At 32.1% G+C, this 26,087-nt stretch overlaps 1 non-coding gene across 1 annotated transcript; it reads right to left on the bottom strand.

Annotated features, from left to right (window-relative positions):
- Window positions 1-1,347: 1,347 nt before the first annotated feature.
- On the bottom strand, window positions 1,348-1,454 carry LOC139865155 (small nucleolar RNA R71). Its single transcript, XR_011764678.1, has one exon. It is a non-coding gene; the product is annotated as a small nucleolar RNA R71 (small nucleolar RNA).
- Between the last annotated feature and the right edge of the window lie 24,633 nt (window positions 1,455-26,087).

Below are 26,087 nucleotides of genomic sequence, written 5' to 3' on the forward strand. Positions count from 1 at the left end.
ATCGCATGAGCCCGAATGTAAAAATTCATGCGATCGCATGAGGGTATCTGACACGCCAGGTTTGACCCTAATTCTGCATTAATTACGGAGTATTATTTATTATTATTAATAAAACCCTAATTAGGGTATTGTTATTATATTATTTAGTTTATTTTTTATTTTTTTTAGTTTTAATTAGTTTTAATAAATTATAAAATTAATAGTTTTATAAAATAAATAATATAAAAATAATATTTTTATAAAAATTGTACTTTTTACAACTTTAAGTATATTTTTATATTTTGTACCCTTTTAATCGTTTATTCATAATATTTGTATTTTTTGCTTGTATTTAGTTTTAAGTTGTAGTTTTTGCCGTAGTTATTTTTATTTCTAGATTTTTAGGCTTTGCCGTAAAATCCCTTAAGTACTTTTTCTTTAGACTAAGATTTAAGTGCTTTAGAATTTTGCGACGCCGTTTTTATATTTTAGTACCTTTTTAAATTATTGCATTTGGGATATAGTATTTCTTCTAAGCTTTAATATTTTTAGACGTAACTTGGGCATCTTTTGGCTATTCGAAACTTGGGCAAAATCAGAAAAGTCTATTAATTTGATAACTTATATAATTTTTCTTATATTTATAACTAATAGGATATTCAGTGAATGCACCGAGTAAAATGTTCACCACCTTTTGTACGTTCACCACCTGTAACTCGATCAAGACATCTAACAAATATTGTCGCCGTTGATTTTTCTTTAAAATCTTCATCCAGTCAACCAAGTACTTCAATTCAAATTTTCGATAATCCATTTTTTGAACCCGACCTCACAATTGAGAATCCGGAGGATATTCAGGGACAATTCAGAGATCCTGAACCATTAATCTTTCCTCCGGAACCACCAATCATTCAAACGGAGATTGTAGAGGAACCAACCATTAAATCAGAATCCTCTAGTGATTCAGATTCAACAAATTCAATCATGGAAAATCTGGAACCTCTAAGTATGGAAGACCGAATGAGAGCTAAACGCACTGGCCAAGGTCACGCAATTACTCAACCAGACATTAATTCGCTAGATTATGAAATCAAAGGACAAATCATACACATGGTAACTAATCAATGCCAATTTAGTGGTGCGCCGAAGGAAGATCCAAACGAACATCTTCGTACCTTTAATAGGATTTGTACACTATTTAAAATCCGAGAAGTGGAGGATGAACAGATATATCTCATGTTATTTCCCTGGACTTTGAAGGGAAAAGCCAAAGATTGGTTAGAATTGTTACCTGAAGGGGCGATTGATCCATGGGACGTTTTAGTGGAAAAATTTCTTAAACAATTCTTTCCGGCATCTAAAGCCGTGAGACTTCAAGGAGAAATAGTTACGTTCACACAAAAACTAAATGAAACTTTATATGAAGCATGGACAAGATTTGGAAAGTTATTAAGAGGATGTCCGCAACATGGTTTAGACACCCGTCAAATAGTACAAATATTCTACCAAGGATGCGACATCACTACAAGAAAATACATCGATATAGCAGCTGGTGGTTCCATTATGAAGAAAACCGCAACTGATGCTTATAAAATTATTGATAACACTGCTTCCCACTCACATGAGTGGCACCAAGAAAAAGATATCGTTAGATCATCTAAAGCAGCTAGAGCCGATTCTAGCCATGACTTAGATTCTATTTCCGCAAAGATAGATGCTGTCGATAAACGAATGGAAAAGATAACTAAGGATATTCACTCAATAAGAATTAGTTGTGAGTAGTGTGGAGGACCACATTTGACAAAAGATTGTCTCAATATTGAACTAACAATGGAACAAAGAGAGAATGTTTCATACATAAACCAAAGGCCTGGAAATAATTATCAGAATAATTATCAACCGCCAAGACCAATCTACAATCAAAATCAGAACTATAACCGAAATGTTCCATACAACAACTAACAAGGTCCTAGTAATCAACAAGTATCCAACAATACTTACAATCAGCAAAGACCTATTTTTTCGTTTAAACTACAACAAACCGATGATAAAAAGCCAAATTTAGAAGATATGATGTCGAAGCTAGTTGAATCTCAAACTCAGTTTTTCACATCTCAGAAACAAACCAATGAACAAAATGCTCAAGCATTTAGAAATCAACAAGCTTCGATTCAAAATTTAGAACAAGAAGTAAGCAACCTAGCAAGGTTAATAGGTGAAAGAAAATCGGGAAGTTTACCTAGTGATACAAATGCTAACCCCCGGAATGAAATAGCTAAAGCCATTACCACAAAAAGTGGTATTACACTTAAACCGCCTGAAATACCTGTAATTTCTGATAAAGCAATTCCTACTCCACAAGAACCACAATCTAAACACGATAAGGAAACAGAACCGGTAGTTGAAAAGGTTAATGAAGATAACACAGTTAAGGCTAAACCTTATGTTAAACCAAACCAACCACCACTTCCTTACCCTAGTAAAATGAGAAAAGAGAGACTTGAAGCCGAGCAATCTAAATTCTTGGATATGTTTAAACAAATAAATGTAAATCTTCCTTTCATTGATGTAATTTCAGGAATGCCTAGATATGCTAAATTTTTGAAAGATCTAATCACAAATAGATAGAAAATGGAAGAACTCTCGGCTGTTACTCTGAATGCTAATTGTTCTGCAGTGCTGTTGAATAAGATACCAGAAAAATTATCAGATCCAGGAAGTTTCACAATTCCATGTTTTCTGGGAAGTCTTAGTTCAATAGAAGCATTGGCAGACTTAGGTGCTAGTATAAATTTAATGCTATATTCATTATACGCTAAACTAGACCTTGGAGAATTGAAACCAACACGAATAAGCATACAACTAGCCGATCGATCAGTAAAATATTCTAGAGGGATAATGGAGAACATGCTAGTTAAAGTTGGTACTTTAGTATTTCCAGTAGATTTTGTTATTCTGGACATGAAAGAAGATTCTCGAGTACCTCTCATATTAGGAAGACCATTCTTAAACATGGCTAAAGCAATAATAGACGTGTTTGGTAAGAAACTGACCCTAAGTATAGAGGATGAGAGTGTTACCTTTTCTGTTGATAGAGCAATGCAACAACCGCAATCTGCAGATGATACATGTTATTATATTCAAACTATAGATTCACATGCAGAATTGTTAGAAGAATTTCCAGAATTACAAGGAACAGGAGAATGTTCTTTAGGAGAAGGAACTGAACAAATTGAGGAAACTGAAATGTTAGCTACACTTATGGCTAATGGATATGAACCAACAACAAAAGAAATTCAAATGCTAAAAGAAGAAGACAGATATCGATATAAATCATCGATAGAAGAACCACCGACATTAGAGTTAAAGCCACTTCCAAACCATTTGGAATACGCTTATTTACATGGTGAATCTGAATTACCTGTAATAATATCGTCTTCTCTTACTGAAAATGAAAAATCTCAACTCATTACTGTGCTAAAAGCTCATAAACCAGCTATTGCATGGAAAATTCATGATATTAAAGGAATAAGTCCTTCGTATTGCACACATAAAATCCTTATGGAAGAAGGTCATAAAACGTATGTGCAACGCCAACGAAGACTAAATCCTAATATGCAAGATGTTGTTAAGAAAGAAATTATTAAACTGCTAGATGCAGGTTTAATTAATCCAATTTCTGATAGTCCATGGGTAAGCCCAGTTCAATGCGTGCCTAAGAAGGGTGGCATGACTGTCATCACAAATGAGAAAAATGAGCTTATTCTTACTAGGACTGTAACAGGATGGCGTGTTTGTATTGATTATAGAAAATTAAATGACGCCACCAGAAAAGATCACTTTCCCTTACCTTTCATTGATCAAATGTTGGAAAGATTAGCCGGAAACAGTTACTATTGTTTTCTTGATGGTTTTTCCGGATATTTTCAAATTCCAATAGCACCCGAGGACCAAGAGAAAACCACATTCACGTGCCCTTATGGTACTTTTGCTTACAAACGCATGCCATTTGGACTTTGCAACGCCCCTGCAACCTTTCAAAGGTGCATAATGGCGATTTTTCACGACATGATAGAAGAATGCATGGAAGTTTTCATGGATGAATTTTCAGTCTTCGGTGATACATTTGAAACATGTCTACTTAATCTTGAATGAATGCTTATTAGATGCGAACAATCAAATCTAGTTCTTAATTGGGAGAAATGCCATTTCATGGTTAAAGAAGGCATCGTTCTTGGTCATAAAATTTCAAAGGAAGGAATTGAAGTGGATAGAGCTAAAATAGATGTAATTGCTAAACTTCCACATCCCACCAATGTTAGAGGAGTTAGGAGTTTTCTAGGGCATGCCAGTTTTTACCGACGTTTCATAAAAGATTTTTCTAAAATTGCCACTCCTATGAATAAACTCCTAGAAAAGGATGCTCCATTCATCTTTTCAGATGAATGCATCAAATCTTTTAATATTCTTAAAGAAAAACTCACTAATGCGCCGATCATGATAACTCCAAATTGGAATCCACCATTTGAACAAATGTGCGATGCAAGTGATTTTGCAATGAGAGCCGTTTTAGGACAAAGGATTGAAAAACGATTTCAACCTATTTATTATGCTAGTAAGACGTTACAAGGAGCACAAACGAACTATACAACTACTGAAAAAGAACTCCTTGCTATTGTCTTTGCTTTTGACAAATTTCGATCATATCTCGTTCTAGCTAAAACGGTGGTCTATACCGACCATTTTGCTCTTAGATTCCTATTTTCAAAACAAGATGCTAAACCAAGATTAATCCATTGGATCTTACTCTTACAAGAGTTCGATATTGAAATCCGAGATAAAAAGGGAGCAGAAAATCTCACCGCTGATCATCTTTCTCGTCTTGAAAATCCTGAATTAGAAGTTCTAAATGAATCGGCCATACAAGACAACTTTCCTGATGAATATCTATTGAAGATAGATTATAATGAAATTCCATGGTTTGCAGACTATGCAAACTACTTAGTATGTGGATTCCTTGAAAAAGGGTTGTCGTACCAAAAACGAAAGAAATTCTTTAGTGATATAAAACACTATTTCTGGGAAGATCCACATTTGTTTAAAAGTTATCCCGATGGAATAATACGCCGATGTGTATTCAGAGATGAAGCCAGTCAAATCTTAAACCACTGTCACACAGGACCAACAGGAGGGCATTATGGGCCTCAACTAACAGCAAGAAAAGTTTACGATGCTGGATTCTATTGGCCTACAATTTTCAAAGACGCACACCTTCTTTGCAAATCCTGTGATGCTTGTCAAAGGGCCGGAAAAATAAGTCAACGTGATGAAATGCCACAAAATATCATTCAAGTATGTGAAGTATTTGACATTTGGGGTATTGACTTTATGGGTCCATTTCCAAAATCTCATAATAATCTATACATTCTCGTTGCCATTGATTATGTATCTAAATGGGCGGAAGCACAAGCTCTCCCAACTAACGATGCACGAGTTGTAGTCAACTTTTTAAAATGTCTTTTTGCAAGGTTTGGAACACCGAAAGCTTTAATAAGTGATCGGGGTACTCATTTTTGTAACAATCAACTTGAGAAAGTTCTTAAAAGATATGGAGTAACTCATAAAATCTCCACCGCATATCATCCACAAACAAGTGGACAAGTTGAAAATACCAACTGAGCTTTAAAATGTATTCTAGAGAAAACCGTAGGATCAAATCCGAAGGAATGGTCCATGAAATTGGAGGATGCACTCTGGGCTTTTAGAACAGCCTACAAAACTCCAATTGGTACCACACCTTTTAAACTCGTTTACGGAAAAGCATGTCATCTTCCAGTAGAAATTGAACACAAAGCATTTTGGGCTTTGAAGACATGTAATCTTGATTTACATGAAGCCGAACGTCTACGGTTAAGTCAATTAAACGAATTAGAAGACTTGAGACATGAAGCATACGAAAATTCGTTAATCTATAAGGAAAGAACAAAGAAATGGCATGAAAAAAGAATCAGAAGTTCAAAAGAATTTAAAGAAGGAGACAGAGTTCTTCTTTTCAATTCAAGATTCAAGCTATTTCCTGAAAAATTGAAATCAAGATGGTCTGGACCATTTATAGTCAAAAGAGTTTTCCTGTACAGAATGGTAGAATTAATAAATTCAAATGGGATTGAATTTAAGGTTAATGGTCACAGAGTTAAACATTACATAGATAGTCCGATGGAAGTTGACAACTAAGTTAATCACAATTTCAACACCACAGTTAACTAAGTGTGGAAAGAATCAAGTCTTTAAAGGATAATATGTATTTCTGTTAGAGTTAGATGTTCTATTTTCGTATAGTTTCCGAGAATGGAACCCGAATGGTCTTTCCCTAGCAGACCCTAAAGAACTAGTCTTCTTCCCCCATTCTGAATTTTTATTTTTTTTAGGTTTTACGAAATGAAGACTTCCTGTGAACTAAACCATGGTCTAATGCTACACGCTTTGATCACTAAACGTAATAATGAAACCCTTCCAAGTGAATTGGTATCATTAATCAGAGGTAAATTGGATCGATTAAGAAAAGAATCCAGGAACGAAAATAATAAGTTACATTTTGGTAAAGGAAAATCAAAATCCGCAGCGAAAAGAAGAGCACGACACCTTGAAAGATGTCACAAATGCGGAAAATGGTCACACAAAGGAAAATGCTCGAGGAATCAAACATATTCAAATACCGAATTCGTTACTTTATGCAGAGATGGACCGTTCATATGTTTAGAAGAAAAATCGTTGAATGCTCGAGGTTACGCCTATGTAGCTATGGAAAACCAATTAGTCCGACTATCTTATGAGTGGGCTAAAGCAGGTCTCTAAGAATTCTATTTCACAGGTAAGTATGTACAGTTTTTATTTTTATTTTATTTTAACCTTTTGATAATAAACGCTAAATCGTTCGCTAAAAAGTATTAAATTGGTATTCAATAAAATTAGGTTTTGCGACTGAAATTATTGATATCAAACAAAAATTTATTACATCACTGCGAAATTTACCGTTTATTCTTAAGGTATAAATTTCTTTAATCAATCAACCCAAAATATTTCAAAAATTCGTCATGAGTTAAACTAGGTTATGGAACCGAAATTACTTTACCGAAAAGAGCGGCGTATATTTTTGATAATATTTGATTGATTAAAGTGGGATAAAAGACCAAAAAGATTTTTAAATTTTATTTTTACTTTGTTTTTAATATATAAATATTAAACTAATATTGTAATATTTTTTTTTAAAAACCAATATATTTAAAATTTTAAATATTTGAAAAATTAATACTTTTAATATAATTTTGAATGTATAAAAACAAAAATATAATATAAATTTGGTGTGAATTTTTAATTTTAATATGAATTTTTAATTTTATCCATTTTAAATTTAAGTTTGGCGTGAATTTAAAAACAAAATATTTACTTTATTTCGTTAAGTTAAAAATATGATTTTTAAAATTCGTCGTGAGTTGAAAACTAGGTCGTTGAACCGAAATTGCTCTACCCAAGGAAGGGACGAGAACTTTTATTATCATTATTTTTTTCTTATTGAATTAAAGTATGCCAAAAACATTAAAAAACCCAAAAACCTTTGCTTTTAAAACCACGCTTAAAATTGACAAATTTTAAAATTTTGTCGAGGGACGGACTAGGACAACGATCCGAAATGCCCTCATCCTAAAAAGAAACAAATTTTTAAAATTTTATTAATTTTATGTTTTATTAAGTTATAAGATTTTTATATAAAAAAAAAGCAAAAATGTACTGTACCCGAACCCCATGCGATCGCATGGGATTTGGCCTTCCAATCCATGCGATCGCATGGAGCTGGAATCCAGGCCAGAAACAAAATACCAGCGAGCTGTTCTGTCCACTTCACAAAACACACACACATATACACGAAACCCTCTTAAAAACACCTCAAAAATTCGAAATTTTTCACCGTAATTCGTCAAATTTCTTGCTCTAATCATGCCTAGGTTCGGATTCTTCAACAAAAAGGTAAAAAATTACACCCCTAAACTCATAAATTTTCTAGTTTTTGTGATAATTACCAATATTTTACCTAATTTGATTTTGTTAATTTCTAGTGTAATTAGTTTTAAATTGTTAATATTTTATGCATGTATAACCTAGATTGATGCTATTTAACGTGATTTGAAGCCAAAAATTTCAAAAATTTTAGAAATCTATGGTTTGTGTTCTTGAGCAATTTGGGGGTTTTTGATATAAACAGGTTATGGCCGATTTTTGTCATGAATTATTGCTAAAATAAGTAGTGTAACATGTTTAGGTAGCTAAATGATCCAAACTTTGATCCTAAAAATGATTTTTGAAGATTAAAGTGGACTTTTTAAGTCTAAAATTCATGAACTTGATTAATTTGATATAATTGCCATTTGAGACTTGTTTAATTGCTAGTAATGACTATTTTGACATGTTATTTGAGTTAAATGCTTATGAACTTTGTATACATTTTCATATATGCTTATTTGAGAAAGTATAGAATTGTTAAAATTATGAAAATGTGTATAAGTTTAATTTTGATTTAACATGTTATTGTAATTGTTTTAAGTTGTTATTTTGCTAACACTAATGTATATTTGGATGAACAAATTTTGTGTTTAATGTGTTTTGCAGAGATTTACTAATACTGAAACTGGAGGTTCATCATCATCATCTAGACGACTTGCTCCAGAACCTGAACCAGAAATGCAATATGAACCTGAACCGGAGCAACAACAGGAACCACAACAACAACCTGATCAACACGTACCTTATTATGATCCGCTACAATTTGTTGATGCCTTTACAGTATTTTGGATACATCCACCAGTAGAATACCCAACGATTCCTGAATACACGTTGCATCCTAATCTGAGATTCGATAGAAGCTGGAGGGATTACTCGGCATATCAAAGTAATAAATTCAAACTGCTACCGAAAAATGTAGAAGTGCCAAGGGTAATAGATTGGGATCCTTTGGAAAGGGTCCAACTAGCTAACTCAGTTAGGGAGCATCTGATTCAAAGGTATGGCAGTTCTTCTTTTACCGATTGGGAACGTCTATTCACCATTCGTAGACCTGTATATAAGGAATGGTGTGTTTAGCTGATGAGTACTATAGCATTAAATGTAGATGTAGATAGATTAGATGATAGAAGTTTTCTTAGATTTATACTTGGCCGTAGGATGTACAGGATGTCCATGCTGGACATGGCCAGGGCTTTACAGATATATACTCCCGGTGAATTACTACTACCCGATTGTATGAATTTGATTTATCGTGGTGAAAGGGTAGATAGGAATTTTGACGCGAACGCCGTCTTGAGGCATATGTCAAACTATAATGTTTTTACGCTGGGAGGAAAACACTCCTACTTACATATTAACAAAGCCGAACTTCGTATAATTCATAGATTTCTGGCTAACTCGATTACACAGAGAGGTCACAACAAAGAGAAAATGACCTTACATGATTTATTTTACCTAAAGTGTATTCGAGACCCAAGAAGCTTTGTTAATATCCCTTACTTTGTTGGTTTTTATTTGTCTAAGATGGTGGAAGGAATACAGGAAGGGGGGGATAATAGGAGGAGGTATTTTTGTTACTCTCATTGGAGAGTATTTGGGTTTAGATAGGAACCAAGGGGGTTCACTTTTGGAATGTAGGGAACAGGTTGAGCCTTTAGAATTGAGGGTTTATGCGGGTGCTAAGGTATTATAGAGTAGATGCAATCAGGCAGTACCCTATGAAGGTAGTCATCCTCAGGTAGAGAGAGATTCAGACGAGGAAATGGAGGAAGTGGATGACATTAGGGATGTCATTCGGGAGGCTATGACTGATGTCTACCAGCATGTAGATGAGCTAGATATGAAAAACGCGGAGAGATTTCGTCAGATGGAGCAGTGGCAAGCCCGGAATGATTACGAGCATTCCAGGCAATGACAACATGATAGATGGGACTATCATCAGCGTCAGATTATGATCCGGCTGTCACCTCAGGATCACTACGTTCCGACCCGACCCGCTTACTATCCTCCACACCAGCCCGAGATGAGACCATCATATACTCTCTACGACCCTAACCAGGCATACCAGTACACCTATCACCAACCATGGAACCCGGACGAAGACATGAACTGGAACCCCTATCCAGATTGATAGTTCCGTTGGTGATTTCTATGATTTTTATCTTTTTATTATTTTTATTTATTTATGTTTAAACATATGATATTGTGATACATTAATGTATTGTTTAATATTTTTATTATTTGGTACTAATATTTCATATTTGATTTGAAAGTGGGATTTAAAGTCTCATTTCAAATTACCATGCATGTTTATATTTGTATGTATGTATATTGTCAATTGTACACAACAGGGTAAAACAGCGCATTTTCAAAGACTGGCATTAAGTTCAGCAAAAGCTAGTACTTTTGACGACAAAACGAAAAACAAATGTGATGTAACAACAAGATGGAATGAACAAATGATGTGCACCATTTATCATTCAGCAAACAAACGCCAATATGTTTGGAAACTTTGGTAAAATTTAATCATTTTTCTACGCTAAAACACCCTCAATAATTTAAATTGTACTGATTTCTTGCAAATGAGGGCATTGCAAGATCTTAAGTGTGGGAGGGGGTTAAATTCTTTTGAATTTTTAAAATTTTAACTTATACACTTGGTTACCATTAAAAATGCTAGTAAAGCAGTAGTTGTATTAGAATCTAGTGCTCTCTGATAATAAAGAACAGCCCTAGTCTTATATACTGACTACCCAATTCTAGTAAAAATTTTCAAAATTTTCAATTAAATGAACTCAAAATCATGTTTATACATATTTATGAACGATAAAACTAGGTGTTAACACCGAAATTATTGTTACCTCAGAAAGGACATAAATTGAGAAACAACCCAAAATGTTAGAATTCATTTAAAATGGAATAGAGGACAATTAAAAGGAAAATAAAAGCCAAGTGTGGAAAAATTACCAAGTTATTTAAAACATATATAATATATTTTTGTACAAATAACTGAAGATGCTTTTGTTTTAGACTAAACTAATCAGTTTTACCCGATTTACTGTAAAATATTTGATAGAAAGATGGATCTACACGATGAATCAATTCCATCATTAAAAGGAAGTAAAGTCTTCCGAAAAAGAAACGCGCTTCTTGATTTAGGTCAGGAAGTTGTCGTCCAGACCAGTTGTAGAGTCTACGAAAAATCTTGAAAAGTTTTCGCGAAAATCAGCTGGAAATCCACGGACCTCAACATCAAACAGGGTCGCCAAGTGGTCATACTTATCCTAACCATAAGAGGATCTGTCTCGTAAAATGGGGAGGACGCCGTGAAAATTAGCTTGATAAGACTAATGAATCAGATCCCCAGAAAAGGATAATCTCCTTAAAGATTAAAAATCAGCTTTTAAGCCTGATATTACTCAATCCTAGAGATTGACCTTAAAGATTGAGAATTACAAACTCATAGAATTCGATGATATCTAAACTCGAGCTTGAACGAGAAAATATTTTGATAAAAATTACAAACCGATTTGTTTTCTGAAAATCCATTTTCAATGCGTTCATTACCATTGAACGTAAAATCCTAGGAATTCACCTGGAATTCATTAGGTCACCTGAACCAAATCGGGTGTCAACCGTAAGAATGGTGGTTGCGTAGCATGGTCAAAGACAGGATCTTGTGCCAAACCAAAAAATTATAGGGTGATCTTTACTATTGCTCCTACCAAGGATAGTAATTGCATCCGACACGTTATAAACCATAATTAAAAGCATGTCAGGGGAAATTGCCTTAACAGTTGTTTGTTCAACGCTTTCCTTTACAACTGGACGGTAGTTTACCGAAAGGTAATATACGGAGCAAGTATACTGGACGTGTTGCTTTCCCCATACAAGGTTAGCAAGTGGGTGACACAAAACCGCAAGTTTTGAGCTAAAATTTTCAAATCTGAAACCCACCAAACCCACAAAAACATTTCGCAAACACCGGCGAAGGGTTATTCCGGAAAACTTATCTAGGGTAAATACTAGATTTAATTTTCAAAAGGTCAAATGTTTTCATAAAGATCCAATTTCCTTAAGGATCTAAATTTTTATAGTCATGTGAGACTGTAAACCACAATCGTTACTACCATTGTTCATACCGCCGTATAAAAATTACTGATGTACAAAGTGTGAAGAATAAAGAAGTGATTCTAGTATTTTTATTTCAAGATTATATTGCTTGAGGACAAGCAACGCTCAAGTGTGGGAATATTTGATAATGCTAAAAATGAACTTATATTTAATAGCATTATCCCTCAAGAAAGACAAGCTTTTAGTTGCAATTGTTCTATTTATAAGTAATATTCATTTAAATAATAAAAGGTGAAGACAAAAGACAGATTCGACGAATTGAAGACGCAAACGAACAAAAAGCTCAAAAGTACAAAGTACAATCAAAGAGGTTCAAATTATTGATGAGAAACGTCTCAAAATTACAAGAGTACAAGATGCGAAACGCAAAATACAAGATATTAAATTGTACGCAAGGACGTTCGAAAATCCGGAACCGGGACCAAAGTCAACTCTCAACGCTCGACGCAACGGACTAAAAATTACAAGTCAACTATGCACATGAATATAATATAATATATAATTAATTCTTAAAATTAATATATATATATATATATATATATATATATATATATATATATATATATATATATATATATATATTATATTATATATTATAAAGGTTGGCAAGCAAGAAAACAAAATCATGTGAGCTGTTACCTACCTCCATGCGATCACATGGAAATCAGGCATCAAAGCCATGCGATCGCATGGCCCTGAAAAGTTGGCCACATGCCTATAAATTTTGAAGTTTTGGTTGATCATAAAACCATCTATCTATCTCTCACTCGTACACACACACACACACACACACACACACACACACACACACATATATATATATATATATATATATATATATATATATATATAATAATTTTAATTTTAATTTTAAATTCTAATAATAAGGGTATGTTAGCGAATGTTGTAAGGGTGTAAGTCGAAATTCTGTCCGTGTAACGCTATGCTTTTTTTAATCACTGTAAGTTATGGTTAATGTTATTTTTAAATTAATGTCTCGTAGCTAAGTTATTATTATGCTTATTTAATGCTGAAGTAATCATGATGTTGGGCTAAATATTAAAATTGGGTAATTGGGCTTTGTACCATAATTGGGTTTTGGATAAAAGAACGACACTTGTGGAAATTAGACTATGGGCTATTAATGGGCTTTATATTAACTAAATGATATCTCGTTAATTTAATATATAGACTTATAATTTGACGTGTTTATATATAACCACATACGCTTGACTGGGCACGGTGGGCGGGATATCTATAAATACCAATAATTGTTCATTTTACCGGACACGGAACTGGATTAATAGTTAATAGACTTGTTGAAACAGGGGTGAATTACATTCAAGGGTAATTGGTGTAATTGTTAACAAAGTAGTAAAACCTTGGTTTACACGCAGTCGATAACCTGGTGTATTCATTAAACAAAGTATTAAGACCTTGTTACAATTCGAATCCCCAATTAATTGGAATATTTGACTTCGGGAATAAGAATAATTTGACGAAGACTTTCGCATTTTATGATTATGACTGATGGACTATTATGGACAAATCCGTATGGACATACCGAATAATCCAGGACAAAGGACAATTAACCCATGGTAATAAAACTAAAATCAACACGTTAAAATCATGATTACGGAAGTTTAAATAAGCATAATTTATATATTTCATATTTAATTGCACTTTTAATTATCGCATTTTTATTTATTGTCATTTTATTTAATTGCACTTTTAATTATCGTACTCTTTAATTGTCGTACTTTTTATTTATTGCATTTTTATTTATCGCAATTTCATTATCGTTATTTACTTTACGCTTTAAATTAAGTTATATTTATTTTTAATATTTTACATTAGGTTTTAACTGCGATTAAAGTTTTAAAATCGACAAACCGATCATTAAACAGTAAAAACCCCCTTTTTTAATAATAATACTACTTATATATATTTTTGTATTTTTACAATTATAAGTAAAAAAAATATAGCGTTAAACTTGGCTAAGTCTCTTCCTGTGGAACGAACCGGACTTACTAAAAACTACACTACTGTATGATTAGGTACACTGCCTATAAGTGTTGTAGCAAAGTTTAGGTATATCCACTCTATAAATAAATAAATAACTTGTTTAAAATTGTATCGTATTTAATAGTATTTCCTTGCAAAAATTAATACTATTTCATATATCCCTCGCATAACATCAGGATACCTTCACAGGTACGGCGTTAACGTGGTGGAATACCTATCTCTAGCAGGTAGGACAAGATGCTGCTTACACACTACCATGGTCAGCATTCAAGCAATTGATGAGCGAGCAGTATCGTCCTAGGAACGAGGTCAATAAGCTCAAGGTAGAGCTTAGAGGATTACGAACGCAAGGTTTCGATATCACCACGTACGAACGACGATTCACAGAATTGTGCCTATTGTGTCCCAGAACATTTGAAGACGAAGAAGAGAAGATCGACGCATTTGTAAAAGGGTTACCGGAAAGAATTCAAGAAGATGTGAGTTCACACGAGCCCGCCTCCATACAAAAGGCAAGTCGAATGGCTCACAAATTAGTGAACCAGATCGAAGGAAGGATTAAAGAGCAGGCGATCAAAGAGGCTAACATGAAACAAGTCAAGAGAAAGTGGGAAGAAACCAATGATAAGAGTCACCAATACAACAACAACAATCACAGCCAAAATCGCAACAACTATCCTAATAACCGCAACATCAATCACAACAACAACTTCAACAAACGTCCCAACAACAACTACAATAACTGGCCCAACAACAATAACAACAACAACAACAACAATAACAATCCCAACAACAATCTCAATAACAACAATGGCAACAAAAACCAAAAACAGCCACGCCAAAGATGTGAAGAGCATCACCTGGGGTTCTGCACGACATTTTGCAACAGGTGTAAAATAAATGGTCATAGTGCGAAGATGTGCGAAATCTACGGACCAATGCAAAATAGAACTAAAGGAACAAATAATACCGCCATAGTTTATTTTGGATGTGGAAAATCGGGCCACTTTAGTAGAAATTGCCCGAATCAGGGGAATATTAATGGGCAGGGCCGCGGAAGAGTTTTCAATATTAATACGGCAGAAGCGCAGGAAGACTCGGAGCTTATTACGGGAACGTTTCTCATTGACAATAAATCTGCTTATGTTTTATTTGATTCGGGTGTGGATAGAAGCTATATGAGTAGAGATTTTTGTGCTAAACTAAGTTGTTCACCGACGCCCTTGGATAATAAATTTTTACTTAAATTAGCAAACGGTAAATTAATTACAGCAGATAATATATGTCGGAATCGAGAAATTAAACTGGTTAGCGAAACATTTAAGATTGACTTGATACCAGTAGAGTTAGGGAGTTTTGATGTGATAATCGGTATGGACTGGTTGAAAGAAGTAAAAGCAGAGATCATTTGTTACAAAAATGCAATTCGTATTATACGAGAAAAAGGAAAACCCATAATGGTGTATGGATAAAAGAGCAACGCGAAGTTAAATCTTATTAGTAACCTAAAGGCACAAAAACTAATAAGAAAAGGTTGCTATGCTGTGCTAGCACACGTCGAGAAAGTCAATTCCGAAGAAAAGAACATAAATGATGTTCCAGTCGCAAAAGAATTTCCCGATGTATTTCCGAAAGAATTACCGGGACTACCTCGACATCGATCCGTTGAATTTCAAATAGACCTTGTACCGGGAGCTGCACCAATAGCTCGTGCTCCATACAGACTCGCACCTAGCGAAATGAAGGAACTTTAGAGCCAATTATAAGAACTTTTAGATCGTGGTTTCATTCGACCAAGCACATCACCGTGGGGAGCTCCTGTTTTGTTTGTCAAGAAGAAGGATGGTACACTTAGGTTGTGTATCGACTACAGAGAGTTGAACAAACTTACCATCAAGAACTACTGCCTACTACCGAGAATCGACGACTTATTTGATCAACTACAAGGCTCGTCGGTTTATTCGAAGATTGATTTACGTTCTGGGTATCATCAAATGCGGGTGAAGGAGGATGATATTCCAAAGACTGCTTTTAGGACGCGTTATGGTCATTACGAGTTTATGGTTATGCCGTTTGGATTGACGAACGCACCAGCTGTGTTCATGGACCTCATGAACCGAGTGTGTGGGCCATATCTTGACAAGTTTGTCATTGTTTTCATCGATGACATAATTATTTACTCGAAGAATGATCAAGAGCATGAAGAACATTTAAGAAAAGTGCTAGAGATGCTGAGAAAAGAAAAATTGTACGGTAAGTTTTCAAAGTGTGCATTTTGTTTGGAAGAAGTTCAATTCCTCGGTCACATAGTGAACAAAGACGGTATTCAGGTGGATCCAGCAATGATTGAAACCATTGAAAAATGGGAAACCCCGAAAACTCTGAAGCATATACGCTAATTTTTAGGACTAGCTGGTTACTACAGAAGGTTCAACCAAGATTTTTCCAGAATAGTAAAACTCTTGACTGCATTAACACATAAAGGGAGGAAATTTGAATGGAAGGATGAACAAGAGAAAGCGTTTCAATTGTTAAAGAAAAAGTTAACTACGGCACCTATATTGTCATTATTTGAAGGGAATGATGATTTTGTGATATATTGTGATGCTTTAAAGCAAGGTCTCGATTGTGTATTAATGCAACGAACGAATGTAATTGCTTATGCGTCTAGACAATTAAAGATTCACGAGCAGAATTATACGACACATGATTTGGAATTAGGCGCGTTTGTTTTTGCATTAAAGACTTAGAGGCACTACTTATATGGGGTCAAAAGTGTTATATATACCGACCATAAAAGTCTTCAACATATATTTAATCAGAAACAACTGAACATGAGGCAGCACAGGTGGATTGAATTGTTGAATGATTACGACTTTGAGATTCGTTACCACCCGGGGAAGGCGAATGTGGTAGCCGACACTTTGAGTAGAAAGGACAGAGAACCCATTCGAGTAAAATCTATGAATATAATGATTCACAATAACTTTACTACTCAAATAAAGGAGGCGCAACAAGGAGTTTTAAAAGAGGGAAATTTAAAGGATGAAATACCCAAATGATCGGAGAAGCATCTTAATATTCGGGAAGACGAAACCTGGTATAGGGCTGAAAGAATTTTGGGACCAAAATTTCTAGATATGAGAGAAATGGTACTTAGAGAAGCTCATAAAACCAGATACTCAATACATCCTGAACGGGGAAGATGTACAAAGATCTTAAGAAATATTTTTGGTGGCCAGGTATGAAAGCTGATGTTGCTAAATACGTAGGGGAATGTTTGAAGTGTTCTAAGGTCAAAGCTGAGAATCAAAAACCATCAGGTATACTTCAACAACCCGAAATCCTAAAAAGGAAATGGGAAAACATTACCATGGATTTCATCACTAAATTGCCAAGGACTGCAAGTGGTTTTGATACTATTTGGGTAATAGTTGATCTCTCACCAAATCAGCACACTTCCTGCCAATAAGATAAGATGACAAGATGGAGAAGTTAGCACGACTGTATTTGAAGGAAGTCATCTCCATACATATAATACCAATCTCTATTATCTCTGATAGGGATGGCAGATTTATTTCAAGATTCCGGCAGACATTACAGCAAGCATTAGGAACTCGTCTAGACATGAGTACTACCTATCATCCACAAACTGATGGGCAGAGCGAAAGGACGATACAAATGCTTGAAGACATGCTACGAGCATGTGTTATTGATTTCGGAAACAGTTGGGATCGACATCTACCGTTAGCAGAATTTTCCTACAATAACAGCTACCATTCAAGCATTGAGATGACACCGTTTGAAGCACTTTATTTTAGAAAGTGCAGGTCTCCGATTTTTTGGAGTGAAATGGGGGATAGACAGATTACGGGTCCGGAGATAATACAAGAAACTACCGAGAAGATCATCCAAATTCAACAACGGTTGAAAACCGCCCAAAGTCGACAAAAGAGCTACGCCGACATTAAAAGAAAAGATATAGAATTTGAAATTGGAGAGATGGTCATGCTTAAGGTTGCACCTTGGAAAGGCGTTGTTCGATTTGGTAAACGAGAGAAATTAAATCCAAGGTATATAGGACCATTCAAGATTATTGATCATGTCGGACCAGTTGCTTACCGACTTGAATTACCACAACAATTTGCGGCTGTACATAACACTTTCCACGTCTCAAATATGAAGAAATGTTTTGCTAAAGAAGATCTCACTATTCTGTTAGACGAAATCCAAATCAACGAAAAACTTCAATTCGTCGAAGAACCCGTCGAAATAATGGATCGTGAGGTTAAAAGACTTAAGCAAAACAAGATACCAATTGTTAAAGTTCGATGGAATGCTCGTAGAGGACCCGAGTTCACCTGGGAATGAGAAGATCAGATGAAGAAGAAATACCCGCACTTATTTCCAGAAGATACTTCAACACCTCCAACTGCTTAAAATTTCGGGACGAAATTTATTTAACGGGTAGGTACTGTAGTGACCCGAATTTTTTCATGTTTATATATATTAAATGAAATTGTTATTTACATGATTAAGTGTTTCCAACATGTTAAGAAATCAAACTTGTTAAAACTTGATTAATTTAAATAGGTTTCATATAGACAATTGACCACCCAAGTTGACCGGTGATTCACGAACGTTAAAACTTGTAAAAACTATATGATGACCTATATATGATTATATATATATAGTTAACATGATATTATGATAAGTAAGTATCTTAGTAAGTATCTCATTAGGTATTTTAACAATGAGTTATATACATAAAATTGAGTTTATTGAATTAAGAAACTCGAAACGATATATATAACGATTATCGTTATAACAACGTCTTACTAAATACATATAAATCATATTAAGATATTGATACACTATGTTTAATCATGATAAATGATAAGTAAACATGTCATTAAGTGTATTAACAATGAACTACATATGTAAAAACAAGACTACTAACTTAATGATTTCGAAACGAGACATATATGTAACGATTATCATTGTAACAACATTTAACTGTATATATATCATACTAAGATATATTAATATATCATAATATCATGATAATGTAATAATTTAACATCTCTTTAGATATAATAAACAATAGGTTAACAACATTTAACATAATCGTTAACTTAAAGGTTTCAAAACAACATTTACATGTAACGACTAACGATGACTTAACAACTCAGTTAAAATGTATATACATGTAGTGTTTTAATATATATTCATACACTTTTGAAAGACTTCAAGACACTTATCAAAATACTTCTACTTAAGAAAAATGCTTACAATTACATCCTCTTTCATTTTCATCAACAATTCTACTCGTATGCACCCGTATTCGTACTCGTACAATACACAGCTTTTAGATGTATGCACTATTGGTATATACACTCCAATGATCAGCTTTTAGCAGCCCATGTGAGTCACCTAACACATGTGGGAACCATCATTTGGCAACTAGCATGAAATATCTCATAAAATTACAAAAATATTAGTAATCATTCATGACTTATTTACATGTAAATAAAATTACACATCCTTTATATCTAATCCATATACCAACGACCAAAAACACCTACAAACACTTTCATTCTTCAATTTTCTTCATAAAATTGATCTCTCTCAAGTTCTATCTTCAAGTTCTAAGTGTTCTTCATAAATTCTATAAGTTCTAGTTTCATAAAATCAAGAATACTTCCAAGGTTGCTAGCTTACTTCCAATCTTGTAAAGTGAACATCCAACCTCAAGAAATCTTTCTTATTTACAGTAACACATCTTTCTAATACAAGGTAATACTCATATTCAAACTTTGATTCAATTTCTATAACTATAACAATCTTATTTCTAGTGGAAATCTTACTTGAACTTGTTTTCGTGTCATGATTCTGCTTCAAGAACTTTCAAGCCATCCAAGGATCCTTTGAAGCTAGATATATTTTTCTCATTTCCATTTAATTTATCCACAAAACCTGAGGTAGTAATGATGTTCATAACATCATTCAATTCATATATATAAAACAACCTTATTCGAAGGTTTAAACTTGAAATCACTAGAACATAGTTTAGTTAATTCTAAACTTGTTCGCAAACAAAAGTTAATCCTTCTAACTTGAATTTTAAAATCAACTAGACACATTTTCTATATCTATATGATATGCTAACTTAATGATTTAAAACCTAAAAACACGAAAAACACCGTAAAACTGGATATACGCCGTCGTAGTAACACCGCGGGCTGTTTTGGGTTAGTTAATTAAAAACTATGATAAACTTTGATTTAAAATTTGTTCTTCTGGGAAAATGATTTTTCTTATGAACATGAAACTATATCCAAAAATCATGATTAAACTTAAAGTGGAAGTATGTTTTCCAAAATGGTCATCTAGACGTCGTTCTTTTGACTGAAATGACTACCTTTACAAAAACAACTTGTAACATGTATTTATGACTATAAACTTATACTTTTTCTGTATAGATTCATAAACTTAAGTTCAATATGAAACCATAGCAATTGGATTCACTCAAAACGGATTTAAAACGAAGAAGTTATGGGTAAAACAAGATTGGATATTTTTAATTGTTGTAGCTACGTGAAAATTGGTAACAAATCTATATTAATCATATCCTAGCTAACTTATATTGTATAATACATATATTCTAATATATTATGTACTCTTGGGATACCATAGACACGTATGTAAATGTTTTGAAATATATATATATATATATATATATATATATATATATATATATATATATGTATATATATATATATATATAATTTGGAACAACCATAGACACTCTATATGCAGTAATGTTGGAGTTAGCTATACAGGGTTGAGGTTGATTCCAAAAATATATATACTTTGAGTTATGATCTAGCATGAGATGTGTATACACTGGGTCGTGGATTGGGTCAAGATAATATATATCAATTTATTTCTGTACATCTAACTATGGACAACTAGTTGTAGGTTACTAACGAGGACAACTGACTTAATAAACTTAAAACATTAAAATGTATTAGAAATGTTGTAAATATATTTTGAACATACTTTGATATATATGTACATATTTGTTATAGGTTCGTGAATCGACCAGTGGCCAAGTCTTACTTCCCGACGAAGTAAAAATCTGTGAAAGTGAGTTATAGTCCCACTTTTAAAACCTAATATTTTTGGGATGAGAATACATGCAGCTTTATAAATGTTTTACAAAATAGACACAAGTACATGAAACTACTTTCTATGGTTGAACGATCGAAGCTGAATATGCCCCTTTACTTGGTAACCTAAGAATTAGTAAACCAGTCTACTAATTGACGCGAATCCTAAAGATAGATCTATTGAGCCCAACAAACCCCATCCATTGTAGCGGATGCTTTAGTACTTCAAGTTTTTATATCATGTCTGATGGATGTCCCAGAATGATGGGATATTCTTATATGCATCTTGTTAATGTCGGTTACCAGGTGTTCACCGTATGAATGATTTTTATCTCTATGTATGGGATGTATTGAAATATGAAATCTTGTGGTCTATTATTATGATTTGATAATATATAGGTTAAACCTATAACTCACCAACATTTTTGTTTGTGATGACCCGAGAATTTCCGACCAAATTTAAACTTAATCTTTATTTGATTTCGACACAATAAGCAAAGTCTATCATCTTGATTCTCAAAAATTTTGAACTGCTTTCAAACATTTATTAAATCCCTTGACTATTCTTGACGATTCACGAACCATAAATTGTAACATAAACTACAAGCTAAAAATATTGAAATGATTGTTATGACAAATATTATTATTACAACTTTCACTAATAGCAATATTAATAAATATTAAATATTAAAATTTTTAATAAATTCTATGTTATGATTATCAAAATAAATATTTAAAATATAAATGTTACTATAAGAATGATTAACATTATTAATTATTTGTAACTAAAATATTATTAGCTAATGTAGTTAATACATGGATCATTTATTGATTATTAGTAATATTAACATTATTACTTCTATTATTATTATTATTATTATTATTATTATTATTATTATTATTATTATTATTATTATTATTATTATTATTATTATTATTATTATTATTATTATTATTATTATTGATATTTAATGATAACATTTGTATGATAAATAAAACTATGTTCCTTATACAATTAATATACCTATATATATAGTCAATATATATAGTATACATATATATATATATATATATATATATATATATATATATATATATATATATATATATATATATATATATATATATATATATATATATATATATATATATATATATATATATAAACACAAAATCATATATAAATGTTAGTTAAATATATATAAATAACTATATATATAAATAGATATATATAAATAAATATATATAAAATCAAATATACATAAATACATATATATGTATATAATACGAATACATGTATGTATAGCTATTTAAATATATTAATGTTATATACATATATATAATTATAGATGATATATATCCTGTTATCCATACCATCACCATGTTTAATTTAATTATCTGATAAATATAAAATCAGGATTTGTACGAATGGAATCATAAGATTTTAACTTGTTGTTATTTTTTTCTTCCCTTCTTGTTCCCGATTAGCAAAGCTGACGACCCAATTGTGATACAAACAAAACTTTATGAATCTGTGTATGTACATAAATCCAAATTCTGTTAGAGGTTATATTCAACTTTTTATTTAATTATTACTATATTTTTTTTTACTTCTGTCCTTGATTGAGTCTGTGAAAAACGAATTGGATTTAAATCCAATTCTTTATCTGCATTATCGATTATTAACACTACACCATTTATCAGATTCAATAAATCAAAAGAATACAGAAAAACAGACCCGTTAAAACTCTGTTCTACAACTTAATAGCCAATTTCAAATTCGAATCCAATTTTAAAAACAAAAAGTGCAGTCATGGTAGGAATTCGTTGTTGAAACTATCTGGAAAGTTTCAGCATCTAACTTCTATTAACGATTCCGAATTTAAGAAGTCAAACTTTTGGTTTTTAAAGTCAACAGGTTGTTCATGAATCAAATTCAAAGTTTATGCTATGATTTATGTTTAATTAACGATTACCACAGTTTCTAAATATGAATTGAAAACTATTTTGTGAAGAAATTGTAAGCTAAAACGTCCTTTAATTCATAATCAATGAACGAGATTTTTTTTTTCACGAACAGCTCGCTGCTTCTTTTATTCATTTTTTTTCGATTGGTTGTTAGTAAATAACTCCACCTCTGGTCGATTACAACTAAAATTCTAGTTTTAAAGTTGATTGAGTAATTTAAAGAATTAAAGTGATTCGTTATCTGATGGATTTGATAAAGAAGAAGAACAAGAGAGAAAAACAGAAAACGTATTATGTATAAAAGTTTAGGAGATAATTCAGAAAGATAAGAATAGAGAAACGGTTAAGGTGTGTTTCAGATTAATGAGAGGTCAGGGGTTCGAGCCTTGGCAATGGCATTCTATTTTTTTGAAGTTCAATTAGTGTGAGGTAGTAATCTTGTTATTTTATTGTTATTATTATTATTATTATTATTATTATTATTATTGTTATTATTATTATTATTATTATTATTATTATTATTATTATTATTATTATTATTATTATTAAAAGTATTATTATTAATATTATCATTATTATTATTATTCATATAAATATTAGTATCATTATTTTGATAGTTATGATTATAAATATTCATTTTTGTTAAAATTAACATTTTTACTAAAAGTATTATTTATTAAAGTTATCATTTTTATCAATATTATTAAAAGTATCTTATTTTAAATTTATCATTTTTATTATTATTATTTAGTATTACAATTATTATAATAGATAAACATTTTTACATATATTATAGATATCAATATAATTATGTATGAAAGTATTAATTTTAATACATAATAGATAAAGATAAAACATTAATAAACATATATATATATATATATATATATATATATATATATATATATATATATATATATATATATATATATATATATAACACTATTAAATCATAATAAATAATAATTATTAAGAATATATAAACTTGTTCGATTACCATTATACATGTTAATATATATATAACTGATATAGGTTCGTGAATCCGAGGCCAACCCTGCGTTGTTCAGTTCCGTTGTTCAATGCCGTCATATGTATTTTTACTACAAAATACAGTATTGTGAGTTTCATTTGCCTTTTTACCCTTTATATTTTTGGGCTGAGAATACATGCAGGTTTTATAAATGATTTACAAAATAGACACAAGTACGTGAAACTACATTCTATGGTTGAATTATCGAAATCGAATATGCCCCTTTTTATTAAGTCTGGTAATCTAAGAATTAGGGAAAGACACCCTAATTGACGCGAATCCTAAAGATAGATCTATTGGGCCTAACAAACCCCATCCAAAGTAACGGATGCTTTAGTACTTCGAAATTTATATCATATCCGAAGGGTGTCCCAGAATGATGGGGATATTCTTATATATGCATCTTGTTAATGTCTGTAATGACCCGAACTTTTCCATGTTTATATATATTAATTGAGATTGATATTTACATGATTAAATGTTTCCAACATGTTAAGCAATCAAACTTGTTAAGACTTGATTAATTGAAATAGGTTTCATATAGACAATTGACCACCCAAGTTGACCGGTGATTCACGAACGTTAAAACTTGTAAAAACTATATGATGACATATATATGGTTATATATATAGTTAAAATGATATTATGATAAGTAAACATATCATTAAGTATATTAACAATGAACTACATATGTAAAAACAAGACTACTAACTTAATGATTTTTAAACGAGACATATATGTAACGATTATCGTTGTAAAGACATTTAATGTATATATATCATATTAAGAGATATTCGTACATCATAATATCATGATAATATAATAATTTAAAATCTCTTTTGATATTATAAACATTGGGTTAACAACATTTAACAAGATCGTTAACCTAAAGGTTTCAAAACAACACTTACATGTAACGACTAACGATGACTTAACGACTCAGTTAAAATGTATATACATGTAGTGTTTTAATATGTATTTATACACTTTTGAAAGACTTCAATACACTTATCAAAATACTTCTACTTAACAAAAATGCTTACAATTACATCCTCGTTCAGTTTCATCAACAATTCTACTCGTATACACCCGTATTCGTACTCGTACAATACACAGCTTTTAGATGTATGTACTATTGGTATATACACTCCAATGATCAGTTCTTAGCAGCCCATGTGAGTCACCTAACACATGTGGGAACCATCATTTGGCAACTAGCATGAAATATCTCATAAAATTACAAAAATATGAGTAATCATTCATGACTTATTTACATGAAAACAAAATAACATATCCTTTATATCTAATCCATACACCAACGACCAAGAACACCTACAAACACTTTCATTCTTCAATTTTCTTCATCTAATTGATCTCTCTCAAGTTCTATCTTCATGTTCTAAGTGTTCTTCATAAATTCTAAAAGTTCTAGTTTCATAAAATCAAGAATACTTTCAAGTTTGCTAGCTCACTTCCAATCTTGTAAGGTGATCATCCAACCTCAAGAAATCTTTGTTTCTTACAGTAGGTTATCATTCTAATACAAGGTAATAATCATATTCAAACTTTGGTTCAATTTCTATAACTATAACAATCTTATTTCAAGTGATGATCTTACTTGAACTTGTTTTCGTGTCATGATTCTGCTTCAAGAACTTCGAGCCATCCAAGGATCCATTGAAGCTAGATCCATTTTTCTCTTTTCCAGTAGGTTTATCCAA

The sequence above is a fragment of the Rutidosis leptorrhynchoides genome, chromosome 8, assembly GCF_046630445.1.
Source record: "Rutidosis leptorrhynchoides isolate AG116_Rl617_1_P2 chromosome 8, CSIRO_AGI_Rlap_v1, whole genome shotgun sequence".
NCBI classification, from domain to species: domain Eukaryota; kingdom Viridiplantae; phylum Streptophyta; class Magnoliopsida; order Asterales; family Asteraceae; genus Rutidosis; species Rutidosis leptorrhynchoides.